Raw genomic sequence first — 18,112 nt, forward strand, 5'->3', positions numbered from 1 at the left:
GTCGATATCGCTTATCCTGATAGGGTGCACGAGATATTTATCTGACGTGAAGGAATACACATTAATAGCGATGCGTTTTCCTGTACGATTTTCGAACTTTGTTATATCCGACAATGTCACCGGGTATTCAATGTCAGACATTACACTTTGAAAGTCGGTCTCGTATTGTTTGTAATGAGAAACCTGTTCTGGATTATTTGACCAATGAACAGGATGCAGTGCAGCCAACACACACCAGAGAAAACACTTTTTATCGCTGTTCTGTATATTTAACACAGCCCTCTTGTGTTGAATGTTTGGTGGAAGAGGAACGTAGCTGGAAGCGCGAAGAGGCGAGAATCGGTTCACGTAAACGGTTAACGTGTGAGGACTTCCACACAGAGACCATCCCGACCCTTTAGCCTCGAAATCGTCATGTTTGTTAACCAGCTCGTTGGAAAAATCAGAATAAAATTCGTCCAAATTTTCGACGTCCGCCAAATAAAGAGCCTGGTTTTTTGTACGATGATAAAAAATACTCGTTGTGCCATCAACTTTCTTGTATTCGGAAAACAGAACAACGTATACTTTTATAGAGTTGTTTTCCAATTTATTTTTTAGAATATTTATCACGGATGTTTTCGTTTCGTCCAAGAAACTAAGGATGTCACGGCCTGCTTCTGACTTAATTGAAAAATCCTGGAGTTGGTCGTTGAATGCAGATCTAATTGGTTTGGGTTCATCGGATAATTTAATTTGCTTGGAAGTGGAAGCTTCCGTTTCTGAATTATCGATTTTCCTTTTCGATGTTTCTTGTTCGGTCGATGGTTTGCAAATTTTGAGATGTTTACTTAAATTTGTAATGCTGATCATTTTTTCGCATCGAGCACAGGGCTTAGAAGGTAACGAACGATTAATTCTCGAACCTGTTTCGCTACATCTTGCCCTGTGTACTGATAAATTGTTCCTTGAGATTAGCTTCCCACAAGTAACACATTCAGTTTTATCATTTTTACGATTGAAACTGGTGGTGGATGCCATTGCTTTCTCCAAAATCACAGAAATCAAAAAGTCTAGTATATAGCGACACAATTTTCAGGTATGTTATTTTATATAGAATTTCTTGGAGTGATTACAAAACTCAAAAATTCAATCTACTGTAAATAGAATTTCAGGTATGTTATTTATATAGAATTTCTTGTGTGCGAATACAAAAAACTCAAGAATTCAATCTACTGTAAATACAATTTTCAGGTATGTTATTTTATATAGAATTTCTTGGGGTAATTACAAAACTCAAAAAATGAATCTACTGTGAATATAATTTTCAGGTATGTTATTTTATATATAATTTTCTCGGGCGTTCAATATTGTCAACGGTATCATATTAGAGCACGTCGCTTGTCGCCTAAACACTACAGCTCACAGGTCGGGAAAATCTGACATGAAAGTAGATAATACGCTTATGCCTTATTTATATATAATTTTCACGGGCGTTCAATATTGTCAACGGTATCATATTAGAGCACGTCGCTTGTCGCTTAAACACTACAGCTCACAGGTCGGGAAAATCTGACATGAAAGCAGATAATACGATTATGCCTTATTTATATATAATTTTCACGGGCGTTCAATATTGGCAACGGTATCATATTTAAGCGGGCCGCTTGTCGCCTAAACACTACAGCTCACAGGTCGGGAAAATCTGACATGAAAGCAGATAATACGATTATGCCTTATTTATATATAATTTTCACGGGGGCGTACAATATTGTCAACGGTATCATATTAGAGCACGCCGCTTGTCGCCTAAACACTACAGCTTACAGGTCGGGAAAATCTGACATGAAAGTAGATAATACGATTATGCCTTATTTATATATAATTTTCACGGGCGTTCAATATTGTCAACGGTATCATATTTGAGCGCGTCGCTTGTCGCCTAAACACTACAGCTCACAGGTCGGTAAAATCTGACATGAAAGCAGATAATACGATTATGCCTTATTTATATATAATTTTCACGGGCGTTCAATATTGTCAACGGTATCATATTTGAGCACGCCGCTTGTCGCCTAAACACTACAGCTCACAGGTCGGGAAAATCTGACATGAAAGTAGATAATACGATTATGCCTTATTTATATATAATTTTCACGGGGCGTACAATATTGTCAACGGTATCATATTTGAGCACGTCGCTTGTCGCTTAAACACTACAGCTCACAGGTCGGGAAAATCTGACATGAAAGCAGATAATACGATTATGCCTTATTTATATATAATTTTCACGGGCGTTCAATATTGTCAACGGTATCATATTAGAGCACGTCGCTTGTCGCCTAAACACTACAGCTCACAGGTCGGGAAAATCTGACATGAAAGTAGATAATACGATTATGCCTTATTTATATATAATTTTCACGGGCGTTCAATATTGTCAACGGTATCATATTTGAGCGCGTCGCTTGTCGCCTAAACACTACAGCTCACAGGTCGGGAAAATCTGACATGAAAGTAGATAATACGATTATGCCTTATTTATATATAATTTTCACGGGGCGTACAATATTGTCAACGTTATCATATTTGAGCGCGTCGCTTGTCGCCTAAACACTACAGCTCACAGGTCGGTAAAATCTGACATGAAAGCAGATAATACGATTATGCCTTATTTATATATAATTTTCACGGGGCGTACAATATTGTCAACGGTATCATATTTGAGCGCGTCGCTTGTCACCTAAACACTACAGCTCACAGGTCGGTAAAATCTGACATGAAAATAGATAATACGATTATGCCTTATTTATATATAATTTTCACGGGGCGTTCAATATTGTCAAGAGCGTTAGTTTTTGTAGAGCTCTCTTTTTCCATTTTTCCTCTATACAGTAAAGCTGTAGAAGACGCAATTAGCTAACCTAGCATACAACATACCTTCCTAATTAATATGGATATTGTCACACGTTCCTCTTATTTTATACTGTTGTAAATGGAAAAGATTATGTACGGTAAATGTTTTGTACATTATAGGAAAAAAATTCAAAATATCCTCCAATTTTAATTCGAATCGAGTCGAATTTTTACATATTTCCACGCCGCCACATATTGTCCTATTTGCTTCTTTTACTTGCCTTGCTTAATTAACTCTCGCTAATTAGCATTTTTTTGGAAGAAGTCAACTAGAACAACATATGGCGGTATGAGAAATATGCAAATCAAAGAACATTTTAGCAATATATGGGCCCTAGCAATTAGCTTTCTCGACTAAGAGTACTCTTTCAAACGTCTTCTGCTGATCGTATTACTAAACGAGGACGTTTAAAATTTTTGGGTGTTGAAAAAGTTTGACCCTACTTTTTTATTTCTATTGTTTGCTAATAGATGGCGCTAATAGTACCTCCTCCCCTCCCCTCTCCCCTCTTCTCCTCTGCTGTATGACAAATAGCACAAATCAAGATTTTGGAGAGCAAAACATAAAATTTGCATGCATCTGATGTCGAACCAGGAACTTTTATCTTTCGAGGAGTCAACATTATTTTTTTACTCAGTCGTCATATAACATGAACACACGCAAAGATTCACATGTGCTTTTATTATTTTGTGTTCGGTAAGTACAAGTATATTCTTACATAAATTATTGTTTAATTTAATAAATTGTAAACTCAAAACCTGCTAAACTAACACTCCTTCTGTGTTTCATTAAACTATTGAAAGCGAATGTTGCGTGCGCGCGGAATAACACGGAAAAAAAAAAACCGGATGGAAGCAATTTAAAATCACTGGGGCAAGGTCAGTATTACGAGAGCGTAAAAAACACGTGCTTCCATTCAACTTCGAGAAATAAGAATAAATGTGTAATAACACTGGTATTATTTGTAATCACAGTGCTTACTCATGTATTTTGTTTAATATTTTATTTCAAATTCACTGTCAGAAACTAGTGTTGTTAGTTTCTGCATGTAGGTTTATTTACTCTGTTGGTTGTCACTGTCAAGTTTTTAGTATTCGTACAGCATAAAAAGCTATAACCCCCCTCTCAAAATATATACATTGTATACGCCAAGATGCGCAATAGCCTGGCAACACATCATGAAAAAACATGCCAAGAAGACCCAGTGGGTTTATAAGTCAGTGCTGCCAATTCCTATTTGTAGGTTAGCTTAGCCAGTGAAAGATCATATAGTAGAATTTTTGTAGAGTGGGTGTTTGCGAGTTCCACGACGCGCTGCCTGCCGATACTCTATGCAGCGTCATCCTGATTGCAGAGAAGTCCTTCGTCCACGACGTGAAGAACGAGAGGGTGACGGAACAGTTTTAAAATTCATAAAAAATTGCCACATACTAAAAATCAACATCCAACACATTTTAGGTTATATAAAATTTGTGAAAACCTTATAATACTGAAATATTAAAACAAACGGAGTCCCCCTTGTAGGTTAGTTCGGTGCGTAAATAAAAAAAAATGATAGGTTAAGTTATATCACTTAGGATCGTAAGAAAATTAAAAAAATCGTAAAAAAAAAAGATAGGTTAAGTTATATCACGTAACATCGTGATATACCTACCAAGTACAAATAGAAAAAAAAATAAGTGCAGTGAAAATTTGTACTAAAACATCGCTAAACGCTATAACATCGACAAAAAATTGTCAAAAATATGTCAAAAACTTATATTCGATTGATAAAAAAAATACCTACAAAATATGATCCTCAAATAATAACGTTCAAACAGTACCTAAATAAAAAAAATGATAGGTTAAGTTATATCACTTAGGATCGTAAAAAAATTAAATAATCGTAAAAAAATGATAGGTTAAGTTATATCACGTAACATCGTGATATACCTACGAAGTACAAATGGGGAAAAAAATGAGTATAGTGAAAATTTGTACTAAAACATCGCTAAACGCTAAAACATCGACAAAAAATTGTCAAAAATATGTCAAAAACTTATATTCGATTGATAAAAAAAAATACCTACAAAATATGATCCTCAAATAATAACGTTCAAACAGTACCTAAATAAAAAAAATGATAGGTTAAGTTATATCACTTAGGATCGTAAAAAAATTAAATAATCGTAAAAAAAGGATAGGTTAAGTTGTATCACGTAACATCATGATATACCTACCAAGTACGAGTGGGGGAAAAATGAGTATAGTGAAAATTTGTACTAAAACATCGCTAAACGCTAAAACATCGACAAAAAATTGTCAAAATATGTCAAAAAGTGATATTCAATTGGTAAAAAAAGACCATACCTACTAAGTACTACTTTGAAACCCCCCAATAGCACTACTGGCTTGGACATTGCAGGAAGATGTTCTCTCCCTGCGATACTGCAACAGACGAAATGCTAGTATACTGACGCAAGTCTCCTGTTCCGGACAGTATTTACTGTTGCGTATGGTAATACAAAATAATTACAAATTATTCGTTCCCTTCCCAACCTCATATTGCAACTAACAGTCAAGCAATAATTACATCGTTTGCGATACAGGCAGTCATACGAAAGATAAAACAAATCTAATTTCACTGTGACCTTCATCCCTCTTTTCCAAGAACTCCGCAACTACCTGACCCGGCATTAGTGCGGCGGGGGGGGGGGGGGAGGTTAAAAACATCCACCTATCTTACCACCACGAGCTTCAAGCAAGAATTGGCAATGAAGGGTTTATTTTCCACAGCGTTAACTAAGCAGTTACACGCCTTCATAGATATTTGGGCCCAGCATTAACTTACCCATGCATTTGATCTTGCCATCTGCTTCCCAGGAGGGTGGGGTTTTATCCAGTGTTTCTAGGAAAATCTAGGACAAATGTTGAGACGAGCTGTTCCCTTTGTCTGCTCTTCTAGCCACTGAAAATCTTTGATATCGAGTGGTATCGGTAAAAGAAAATCAAATTAACCGATACTCACCGATACATCGGTATCGGCTCAGCCCTAATATATATGCCAGTTGATTTTTTTAATTCACGAAAACGAAAAAAACAGGCACTTTCACACGTGCTGTGCAGATAGTTTGAGGATTCGGCAGGTTGAAAATTATAATTTTAAAACACTTTTAAATATTTCATTCGGTTTATTTACCGGCGAAGAAGTGCTGTCTCAAGGACCTGCTCCCTCATGGCGTGGTTCCCAGTCTTTTCACTTTACTGCCAGAATCCACTGAGTTTTCGTATCGGGTCTGTCGATAAAAGATGCACAGATACTTGAGAAAATTGACGCCTTTTCTGTAAGATATTAACATTACATCTTTAATATCCATTTAACTTTTTCAAAACCGGAAGTAACATCCAGTGCATTGCCACCATAACGGTTGAGGGTTCGACAATCTCTCGTTAGAGAAATAACTCACATTTTCACAATTACCAATATTCTCATCACTTTGAAAATTATTTTTCGAAGATAACTGCTATACTACAAGAAAGCAATTCAACACTAAAGTAAAAGTTTAACTACATGTATTGGAGTTACAGAATACTTAAAAATTGTTGTTTTAACGGAAGGTAAAGGTGTGGTGTAGTGGTGTCGACCTCCGTGGCGAACTATTCCGCGACGAGGCGAGGCGAGGTAGAGAGCAGACGTGTCTAGCGAGCGCTCCCGAACATTCGTCAAGTAGAGTAGAATCAACACGCGGAATTAGTTTCAACAGACAGGTGAATATTATATTAACAGCAGAGCGAGTAGCTCAGTATCAGTAACGTGAAGTGAACGTATGTAATTTCTCAGACATGACGGTCAAAAGGTTAAACACTTTGCAATTTTCCTTCGCCCGTGTGCAGCAAGGACCGACCACGCTCGCCATTCATGAATGGATGATAGATGTAGTGAAATTGCGCGTAGCGGACGTTTTGAGCATCGAAGTAGACTTTGTAAAACACCAAGTGTTTGTTAAAGTAAGCACCGAACAATTTTGCACGGAAATAATATCACGTAGTAAAGGAACTTTCGTATTCACAAACGACACGGGAGAATATGAAATACCAGTACATAGAGCAGACAAACCTGTCACAATCGTTCGTATTCATCTAGTGCCCATGGAATTACCAGACAGTGCCATAACAACTGAAATGTCCAAATACGGAATAGTCCAAACAGTACGAGATGAAGTTTATTCCACCTCTCTCCCCTACCCAGTCAGAACGGGCAGAAAGATAGTACGCATCATACTACAAAAACCGATGCCATCTTACATTATGTTAAATGACGAGCGTTATTGGACCACGTATGAAGGGCAACCCAAACTCTGTTTTAGATGTAATGCACAGGGCCACTTACATCATGAGTGCCAGCATAGGGTGGCAAGGTCGACACGTACTGCTGGATACGCTGCAGCGGTGGTTAATACACTCCCCAGTTCTTCGCACCCTCCTAGGGAACCAACTGCTCAAGAACAGAATACCCGAACCATTTTACCAGTACCGGCATACCGACAGGCTGCACCAGAGGACCACAAGGAACATCACGAACAGATGGTAGTCACTGAAGACAACGAGACCAAGGCAAGTACTAAGACTCCGAACCCCCCCCCCCCCCAGTTAAATCAGCAAGAAGATAATGCAAGTGATGGTAACAAGGAAAGTGTGCACGAAACTGCAAGTGAAAGTGTAAGTGGGAACGAATCTATCGTTCCAATTACCCTATTCGAATTCCCGAATCAAGACCCCCTAATCCGAACAAGTTCGATGTTCGCAGAAGCAGAATTTCCAGAACCTACCCCCAAAAAACCCCGCTCACGATCCGCCAGGGACGCGAGGAAAAATGCTACAGACCATATGACCTTACGTCCGAAGAAACAAAAAAAGGATGACGTGGTTAAGTACAGCAGTAGAAGTAAAGTTTAAGCCCAAGAGAGAAAACCCTATTCAACGAACCCTTTTTTTAGGAAAAGAGGAAAAAAGTTTAGAACTAATAGGGGCAGGGACACATAAACCAAGTGATACAGAAATGCCTACAGTTCTTGTCTCAGGTAGTGACGAAGAGATATGAGTGAGTCTGCCCAGCGTCAAAAGTGGAACAATTGCAAAGCATAAAGTACTAAACATTATTAATGTATTGCTTAAATAAGATCCTGACATCCCTAATGTACATATTTACTTTAGCAACGATTAACCTTAACAAATTACAAAGTCAGAATAAACTAATGGCGTTAAATGATTTTTTGTCACAGTCGGATATTGATATAGCTTTCCTACAAGAAGTAGGCATTGACAATTTTTCTTCCTTGGCAAGGTACAAGGTTCATAATAATTTTACTGCCACATATCAAGCCACAGCAATAGCGGTGCATCAAAGAATTGATTTACACAATGTCACCTTCCACCCATCAGGAAGATTAATAAGTGCGGAATTAGGTCCTTTGTTTTTATGCAATGTATACGCGCCTTCAGGAAGTCATAATAAGCAAGAACGAGAACAATTATTTTCAACAATCTTAAGTCCAGAATTAACATCGCACACATTAAATGCATTAGTGGCTGGCGATTACAATTCCGTCCTAGACAGGCAAGATCAACAACCAGGATATAATTTTTCCCGGGCACTATATGAATTAACAAAGGGCTTAAAGTTATAAGATGCATGGAGTTGTAACCATAGAGACCAACCAGGATTTACACATTTTACAACTCAAAGTTCTTCACGCATCGACCGATTTTATATAGCGAAGAGTTATAAAGAAAATGTACAAAGTGTAAGTGTGTTTCCTGTTGGTTTCAGTGATCATAGTGCCTTAATACTAAAAATAAAATTGGAACAAAACAAATCATGTATGAGAAGAAGATACTGGATGCTAAATTGTTCAGTATTGGCGGATAAAAATTATGAACTGCTAATAAAAGACACTTGGCTAGAGCTAGTTAAGCGTAGATCACCCAGTAAGACCCTAACAGACTGGTGGGAATTCATTGTAAAACCAAAATTTCGTTATATTAGTAAAATGTATAGTATAGAAAAAAGTAGAGATTTTAACAACATGTATAATTTCTATTATGCCGTGTTACATGATTTACAAAGCCTAGCATTACAAGGTAATGTAAATATGCCTTACATTAACGAGATGAAATCAAAATTACTCTCTCTACACGGAGAAAAGAGAAACATTGTAAAAATTAAAAGCAAAAAGCTACCTTTGGATAATGATGAAGAGGCAAATTTATATCATATTTTACAAGAGCATAGACAAGTTAAAAGTCACCTAATAACAGAGATAACAGACGGCACAGGAGAGATTACAACTAATCCCAGAGTAATTCAGAATACATTCTTACAATATTATTTAAATTTAATGGGCCAAGCTCATAATCCCGAAGACTCCAATTGGGACTTTACGAACCAAGTAACAGAAAGATTAACCGAAGAAGAACGAACGGAAATTAGCAAACCCTTTACGAACACTCAAGTAAGGAATGCAGTTTTCAAAGCGGCCAAAAATAAATCAACGGCAGAAGATGGCCTGCCCTCAGACTTTTACCAAACCTTTTGGAATCTAATTGGGGATGTTTTTACGCAATGGGTCAATGATGTATTACAGAGTGGTAAATTAGGGTCCTCAAGTCGAACAGGAATAGTGGTTTTCGTTCCAAAAAAAACCGAAACCTAAAGTGGTTACTGACTACCGCCCGATTACAATTTTAAGTAGCGATATCAAGATTATCAGTAGATGCATAAACATCAGCCTAATTCTTTACATGCATAAACTAGTAGGGGACACACAATATGCATGTAACCCTCAAAGAAAAATTCATCATTTACTACAAACTTTACGTGATGTAATTATTACAACACAAAACCAGCAAGTTAACAAAGCAATTTTAACAGTGGATTTCTCACAGCTTATGATAGAGTTAGTCATAAATATATGTACAGTGTTTTAAGGGCTTTTGGTTTCGGAGATACCTTTATCAAATGGATACAAATTTTGTACGGAAACACTAAGTTAAAACTAAAACTTAATGGTTGTGTTACGAAAACATTTCAAATGAAACGAGGTATTTTACGAGGAAGTCCACTCAGTAGTGCATTATATGTATTAACACTAGTTCCCTTACTTAAAAAATTACAAGAAATAAATGAGGACATTTCTGTCATGCCTAAAACGATTCAAGTTAGTAGTTTTATGGATGACATTACGATATTGTTAAATAGCGAAAGGGATTTGGAAAATGCACAAAAGTACTTGAAATATTTCGAAAATGTCTCGGGTGCAAAGATAAATTTAAACAAAATGGTTTGTTACCTTTGGGAGTCAACAATTTGTTTAGTAATAACACTAGTGTACGTGTAGCACAGAAAGTGAAAATACTAGGTATACATTTTTATACAACTATCCGAGATACCATCGAACATAATAGTCGGATAGTGACCGAAAAAGTTATATATATTTTACGTGCAAATCAACTCAGGTTTCTTTGTTTGAAATCGCGAGTGAGATACGTAAACATCTACGCCTTATCGAAGTTTTGGTACCTATCCAAGACATTGACCTTGTCAGCGAAGCAAATAGCTAGGGTACAGCATCAGGTTGGTAAATTCCTCTGGCACGACTCGGTGTTCCGCGTGGCCATGAGCGAGCTATATCTCCCGGAAAAGAGGGGAGGTATGAACTTAAAGAGTGTGGCGATACAATCAAGAGCATTATTTATTCAAAGCAGTCTTTCAGCGGCATATTCTCCGATTGAATCCACTACGCAACAAATAATAATTACAGTGTTAAAAGATGTACCATTAATAGCACCAATGGACATACAAAGCATTCCCAGAGAATTAAAGTTCTATACCGAAATCGCTATTCATACATTTTATAGAACTGTGCAACATACTTATGACAGTCCATCAGTCAGACAGATTTACAGAGAACAACTTAACGCAAATATAATAACAGTTCGAATCGAAAGAGAAAATCCCAAATACAATTGGAAACAAATATGGAACAATGTAACGGCGAAACATCTAACGAACAAGGCATTATCTATATGGTACAAAGTGATTCAACAAGTAATTGTAACGGCAGACAGATGTCATAAGTATGGTTTCAGTAATTCTCCAAATTGTTATAATTGTCATGTTCCAGATTCGATTATCCATAAGATAACAGAATGTAAGAAAGCAGTCACAGCTTGGTCAAAATTAAGAACAATGCTCAGCAGAATTTGTCGCACTTCACCAAACCAAGTATCAGCAAAAGACATTACCTTACCAGAGTTTCATTTGTTCCCAAGTACAAAGCAAAAATCAGTTCAGTGGTTAATAGCACAATACCTAATGTTTTTATTTCCTGTGGGAAAAAATTATAATTACTTGGACTTTGGACTAACTCTAATACAAGAATATGAACAAATGTCTTTAGATTATCGAAAATCACATTATGCCAACTTTTTAAATGTTAATACTTGAATAACATACCAGTAAGAGTAGTAAAGATTTACTGTATTTGTTTGATTTAAAATGGAAATGAAAAAAAGTGGTTAGCAGAGCGCGCTACAACGCCAAGGGTTCTGGGTTCGAGTCCCGGGTAAGGCATGGGTATTTGTGTTCGTCCAGTTGATAAGTAACAAAGAAAAATGTAAGAATTGAAAAGTGTAAAAGTGAGAAAAAGAATGAATGGTGGGGGATACCTCCGTGTAGGGGGTATTTCCTTTTTTTTTTTAAAAAAAAAATAGTGGTTAGAGTTCTCGATTAGGCTGCTAGCGGTTCCAGGTTCGATTCTCCTCACGAAGTGTACCTTTTATTCAATTATCCTTCTATTAATCAAGAGCATTGTGACATTTATTTGTAATAGCAGTGCAGTTAAGGATTGTCAACCTGATGGTCGTAGGTTCAAACCCCTCCGGTGGCAGAAAATTTTCGTAAGTTTTAGACATATCCCATTGTGTTCATTGTCCACACCGTGTGAAACGGAATGATTCAGTTTGGAATTAACGATGGGGGGAGGGGATATATTAAATTACAAAATCTCCATTTCAACGATCCGAGAAGTGGAGAAAAACAATTGCATAATTCTTATAAATATTAAAATTACATTCATGTCTTTAGTCATATAATCGGAGGTAAAATCAAAGATCTTATGTGGAAGATTCTATTTTGCTCTGAACTCAGCCAAAAGGCATTCTCACCGATCTAATACATTCTTCAATACATTTCAAAATGTTATTTAATGTTTCATGTCGATAATTTGATCAGTGCATCAATTCTTGACGCCGAGACGATATTTTCTGCAACTACCTCTTCTCTCCTCTCGTTTCCAGTCCCTTCTGGTCTTCACTTCTCCTTTTCCTTCTTCTTTCTCCTCCTCCTCCTCTGCTTTTATCTCATATCGCCTTCCCTACTGTTCGCGCATCTTGTCTCCATCCCTCTGTTCTCCACTCTTCTTATCTCCTCTCCTGTTTTATATTTCCGACTACACTGCATTCGTCTTTTCGTTCTTCTCTTTTTTTCACTTTTACTCTACTCTCCATTCCCCTCTTCTCGTCTTCTCCCCTCCTCTCCCCTTGTTTTCCTCCTCTCTTCGCATCTTTGCTCCATTCTCTTCATCTGTCCTCGAATCTTTTCCCTTTCTTCTCACTACTTCTTCTCTCCTCGTCTATCCTCTCACCTCTACTTTTCATCTTCTCCTTTTGCTTTCTCTGTCTCCTCTCCTTTGTCACCTTTCGTTTCCTCTCACCTCTTTTCTTTTCTGTAGACTCATTAGCGATGAAATACTAGAAAACATATTTTTTTTCAGAAAGAAGTTTGTCATTTGCCAGGTAATAGTGATATTTTTATAATTTTAACACCATTAAGCCTTGTTTCCATGATTTGAAAAACTCAATATGCTGACCAAGGCAGAAATTTATTTTATTATAAAACATAAACTAAACGTAACGTTACACAGCATATTGGTCAGCATATTGAGTTTTTTAATAATTTTATACAATAATATTTGTTTGCATTTCTTTCGCGTATTTCATAAATATCTATTGTGCATTTGGCAACCCTGAAATTGAGCCTGTGCTACACGCAACCCACCAACGCCTTGTGTAAATTGGGTTGCCTAATTTAAAATGTCGTTGTACTAAAACTTTTGAGAGACACTGTACGTTTTTGTTTGTATTGTGGATTTCGTGTGCATACCAGCTCCATGATACCAAATGATGGCTTGTAGGCTTCCGCGTCTATGAAATAACGATGTAAAATTTTCTATCAGGGAGTTGAGCGATGTGTGACATTTATTTTCTTCAGTTGTCTTTTCATGGCGAATTCTTTATTAAAAGGGTTGGGGTGTCTAGCCCATGATTTTAAAAGGAATTGTACAGCGAGTTTTTCCGCCTCTGATTGAGTGATTGATCATTGCTGATTACTATGCGCTCATATTCGGGCCGGACGGCATTTGTTCGTAGTAGATACGTAATGGCCTGTCGTTATAGGATGTCCAGGGAGGTTAGAAGTTTTGTAGGAGCCCCGCGTAAGCTGGAGCTGCACAGTAGTCATATAATAATCACATGTTGCATCAGTGATAAATACACATCGTAATATGTTAACATTTTGTCCCTTGAGACGTTAATTTTCTCTCGAAATATAATCCGAGATATTTCTACTCCGTCATTCTACGAGGGAAAGTTGTGAATTTCTTGAATATTGTTTGGATACGTTAAGGATTTTCGGAAATTGAAAAATAATGATTTTGAATTTGGACAATGGGAATGTTAGTCCTATGCTCCTGGGGTTGTCCTGAAGGACAGTTATAGCTTTTTCCGAGCAAATACGCCTTGGGTCGCATCAGCAGTTCGTTTAAAACAGCGTAGATCATCGGCGTATTGTATTTTTTTAAATTCCTGACTTCTAATTCGTGGATGCGTTGAATGTGTGTGTGTGTATATATATATATATATACACACACAGGGTTTCAATTATTAATAAATTAGAAACTAATGACGATACAAAGGTGGCAATGATAGATAGATAAACTGAAATGTTTTATGTTAATATGATAAAAGTATGCAACAATGAAATAGAAAGTAACATTCGTCTGAGTATTATTGTGTCTGACAAATTTACAATTCATGATGGGTTAAAATAAGGAGATGCATTATCTCCATCCCTCTTTAATTTTGCCTTGAAATATGCTGTTAGGAAGGTAAAAGAAACCAATGAAGGACTACAATTAAACGATGTGACTCAGTTGTTAGCATATTATGCAGATGATGTAGACTTACTTCATTTTACTTCGCTTCTTGTGCCACTTTTGGCTAATTAACGAAGATGGGGATGACTGTAGATATGATGAAATTGATGAATGGACACTCACAAACATCCATGCTCAGGCCATGATTCGAACCCGACTTGATAACCACTCTGCCACGGGGACCGGCACTAGGGGATGCTGTTAATACAATTGAGAATAATGCTCAAGTATATTTCAAAGCAGCTAAAGACCCAATAAAATGAAATAAATAAAATAGATAGGTTTGGAAGTTAGCAAAGAGAAAACTAAATATATGCTTACAGGCCGAAACCAAGTGTCAGGTAATAATCAAAATCTAATTATTGATAACAACTCGTTTGAACCAGTTCCCAAATTCAAGTACTTAGGAGTAATACTAAAGAAATAAAATGATATTAAAGAGGAAATAAAAAGCAGGCTTAATTCAGGGAATGCGTGTCACTTCTCTTCATAAACATTTATTTTTCCCATATAATGTCTAAGAAAACTAAAAATTAAAATATACAAAACAGTAATTTTGCCTTTAGTATTATATGTTTTTTGTCCCTTACAGTGATAGAGGAACATAATTTAAGAGTATTTGAAAATAAAATGCTTAGAAAAATATTTGGGCCTATAAGGGATGAGGAGACAGGTGAGTGGAGAAGGTTACATAATGTAGAACTACATAATTTGTATTAATCTCCAGATATTACTAGAATAATTAAATCTAGAAGATTTAGATGGGCAGGCCATGTGGCACGAATGGGAGAGGAAAGAAGAGTTTACCGCATTCGTTTTGGGAAACCTGATGGTAAGAGGCCAATAGGAAGGCCAAGACGAAGATGAAGATATAAGGTTGAGGAAATCGGTAAAGATGGAAAAGAGTGGATAGATCTTAGTCAGGATGGGAAAAGATGGAAGGCCTGTGTTGCTGCAGCCATAAACCTTCGATTTAAGAAGGCTAGAGAGTTAGTTAGTTAGTTAATAATTGCAATGTGTCAGACACTTTGTGTACACCGTGTAGCTATGTTAAATAGTAGGGGGCTGTGCTATTCCGTTGCGTACTTCGGGGCCTGTCAAAACAATTACCGTACCAAAATACAATTTTTTTTCGTTATATAGGTTCCATGTAATATTATTAAGCAAGTCAAGGACTAGGGAAAAATCTCATGCCCTTCATACCAATACTATTCAGTATTATTATTCGGATCAGGTCGTGTGCCCGACACTCACTTGCCCGACAACTCAGTTGCCCGACTCCATTGCCCGACAGGTACGTTTGCTCGACAACTCAGTTGCCCGACAACTGAGTTGCTCGACCATTCAGTTCACCGACGCCGTTTCCCGACATGTAGTTTTTTTTGTTCACCACTAGATGGCAGTACCTGCTGTTCTTTTCACCCGTTCTTTGTATTCCATATAATCCACCCACGTCAGTGTGAGACCACGGCTTTGCCTCGTGTTAGGTGGGTGAGTCAGGTGGAGAAAGGTGAGTGTAAAATGGCTCAAGTGTGCGAGCTCGTAGCTTCAAAAAGGGGTCACCCTAAGTTAATTGTAGATGGTTATTTGATGACCAAAGATAAAGACAGAGGTGATTTGTTTTATTGGTGTTGCGAGAAATGAAATACTTTGAAGTGTGGGGGTATGCAAACACCGTACTTGTAGCTGGACAACATCACCTTCGGAACCAGAGGGAACACAATCATGGACCTCATGCAACAAAAAAAGATGTCGCTGTAGCAGTAGATAATATTAAACGAAAGGACCACCAAACTCGCGACACACCAGCGCAAATTATTCCAGAAGAAACCAATGCTGTCCTGGAGCAAAGTCAACCTTCAATGCCTAGTCGCCAAGCTCTACGTCAAGTTATCAAAAGAGCTCGTAAAGAAGTTTTGCCTCCACAGCCAACTACTTTGGAAAATATTGTCGGGCAAACGAGTTGTCGGGTAAATGGAGTCAGGCAACTGAGTTGCCGGGCAAGTGTGTGTCGGGCAAGTGTGTGTCGGGCAAACGTACCGGACCCTTATTATTATTATATTGGGTCTGTGAACCAACAAGAATACCTATCTCTTCCAAAAAATATATTATATGCCAATTTTTGCGGTTATATGTACGGAGGAGGAGGGGGTATCTCACGAAATTCAATTCAATACCATTATATGCACCTTGGTCAAAGGAAAAATCACAATCCCCTGAAGATAATTTGGTGAAGCTCTCGTTTCAGCCCTCACTGTGTAAGGTGCATAATCCCAGTTGTTTCCCACCTGAGAAGCTGCACGTTCAGTAAACAGAGGAGGAGGAACCTCAACATTTTTACTACAGTAATATGATTGTATTCATCTTACATCAAGAAACAAACAACCTATTTTTTCCACGCATTATTCTAACCCTGCCATGCGCAACGTTCCAGATAGCAATCAACTGGGATTGTGTTGCTAACATAGTAAGTCCTGAAATAAGTGCACTGTGTGCATTCTCAAGTTATCAAGGGAGGGATGGCGGGGTTTCCTTGATTCGAGGCTGATACAATTGAAATACCTATTATGAGACTCGACCACCACTGCCTACTTAAAGAACAACTTCCTACTTGGAAAATAAGTTAGATTATTTTTCTTACATAGTAAAGGCTAAAATGACTGAAATGTCAAACTTTCGTCAGAGGGGGGAAAGTGTGAATTTTCCTTGATTAATAAAATTCTTCCATATATGAAAGATAAATTCGACAAGTACTTAAGGAAACAATCAAGCTACATTTGTTGGTGTTACATTTCTTCTGTTCAGGTACTGAAACTGCCTACTTTCATTGTGTGTATATGGTCGTGACAACTCCTTGTTTCCCTCCTTCGATAGGAATTGCATCCACTCCTGTTGTGTAACATGCAATTCCTATCGAACAATCTAAATGGTTGGATAAGGAAAATAAGTTGTTGCGCTCATATATGCACAATGAAATTTATCATAAAAGTCAAGCCACATCCTAGAAAAATATTTGGACTTCAAAGGGATGAGGAAACATAACAAGTGAGTAGAGAAGGTTACATAATTTAGAACTACATTATTTGTATTCATGTCCAGATATTATTAGAATGATTTACTCAAGAACTCTTAGGTGGGCAGGCCATGTAGCACAAATGCGAGAGGAAGAAGAGTTTACAGGATTCTTGTTGGGAAACCTCATTGTAAGAGACCACTAGGAAGGCCAACACGAAGATGGAGGGATAACGTTGAGATAGACCTGAAGGAAATAGGTAAGGATAGAAAAGATTGTATTGATCTTGTCCAGGATAGGGACAGATGGATGACTTGTGTTGCTGCAACCATAAACCTTCGAGTTTAATAAGGCTAGAGAGTTAGTTATTTAGTAGTCAATAGCCCCAAAACTACAAGGAGACAGCTTCATTACCTGTACAGAAGAAATATAACACCAGGAAATGTAGTGCGTACAGAACAATCAGCATAATATATTATTCCCCTCCGAGTAGCAAATAGACGCAATTTACATAATGATCCGAAGGAAGCATATATTCGAAACATGTTGCAATTAAAAGTTCAGAAATCGGTATTACGTATGTTTTAAGTGTATATATTCATTTCTCGAACATAAATTTACTGCCATGTAATATGAAACACACCGTCTAAACCAGAGATAAACTATCACAAAATATCCATGTTATTACATTATTTAGAAAAGCGGATTCAAGTGTGACTAAAGTCTACATTAGCAAATATGGATATAAAAATGCCTGTAGCCATCTGAGGGTATTTATATTCGACTCACAGACTCCTTACCTAAGGTTCTGAGTTCGAGTCTTGGTTTGGGCATGGGCGTTTGTTTTTTTTCCTTCATAAATTTTACATCATTATTCATCTCCGTCGCCATAATGAATGCAAAAATACGTTCGTACATGATATAATATATATAAAGTTTAGAATTTACGTT

The 18,112-nt window shown here is 37.3% G+C and overlaps 1 protein-coding gene across 3 annotated transcripts in view; it reads left to right on the top strand.

Moving 5' to 3' along the window:
* LOC145986635 (uncharacterized) overlaps positions 1-18,112 on the top strand; it is a 42,642-nt gene that overhangs the window by 15,834 nt on the left and 8,696 nt on the right. The gene's annotated exons all lie outside the window — the stretch shown is intronic.

The sequence above is a fragment of the Lepisma saccharinum genome, chromosome 4, assembly GCF_977018435.1.
Source record: "Lepisma saccharinum chromosome 4, izLepSacc3.1, whole genome shotgun sequence".
In the NCBI taxonomy this organism is placed as follows: Eukaryota; Metazoa; Arthropoda; class Insecta; order Zygentoma; family Lepismatidae; genus Lepisma; species Lepisma saccharinum.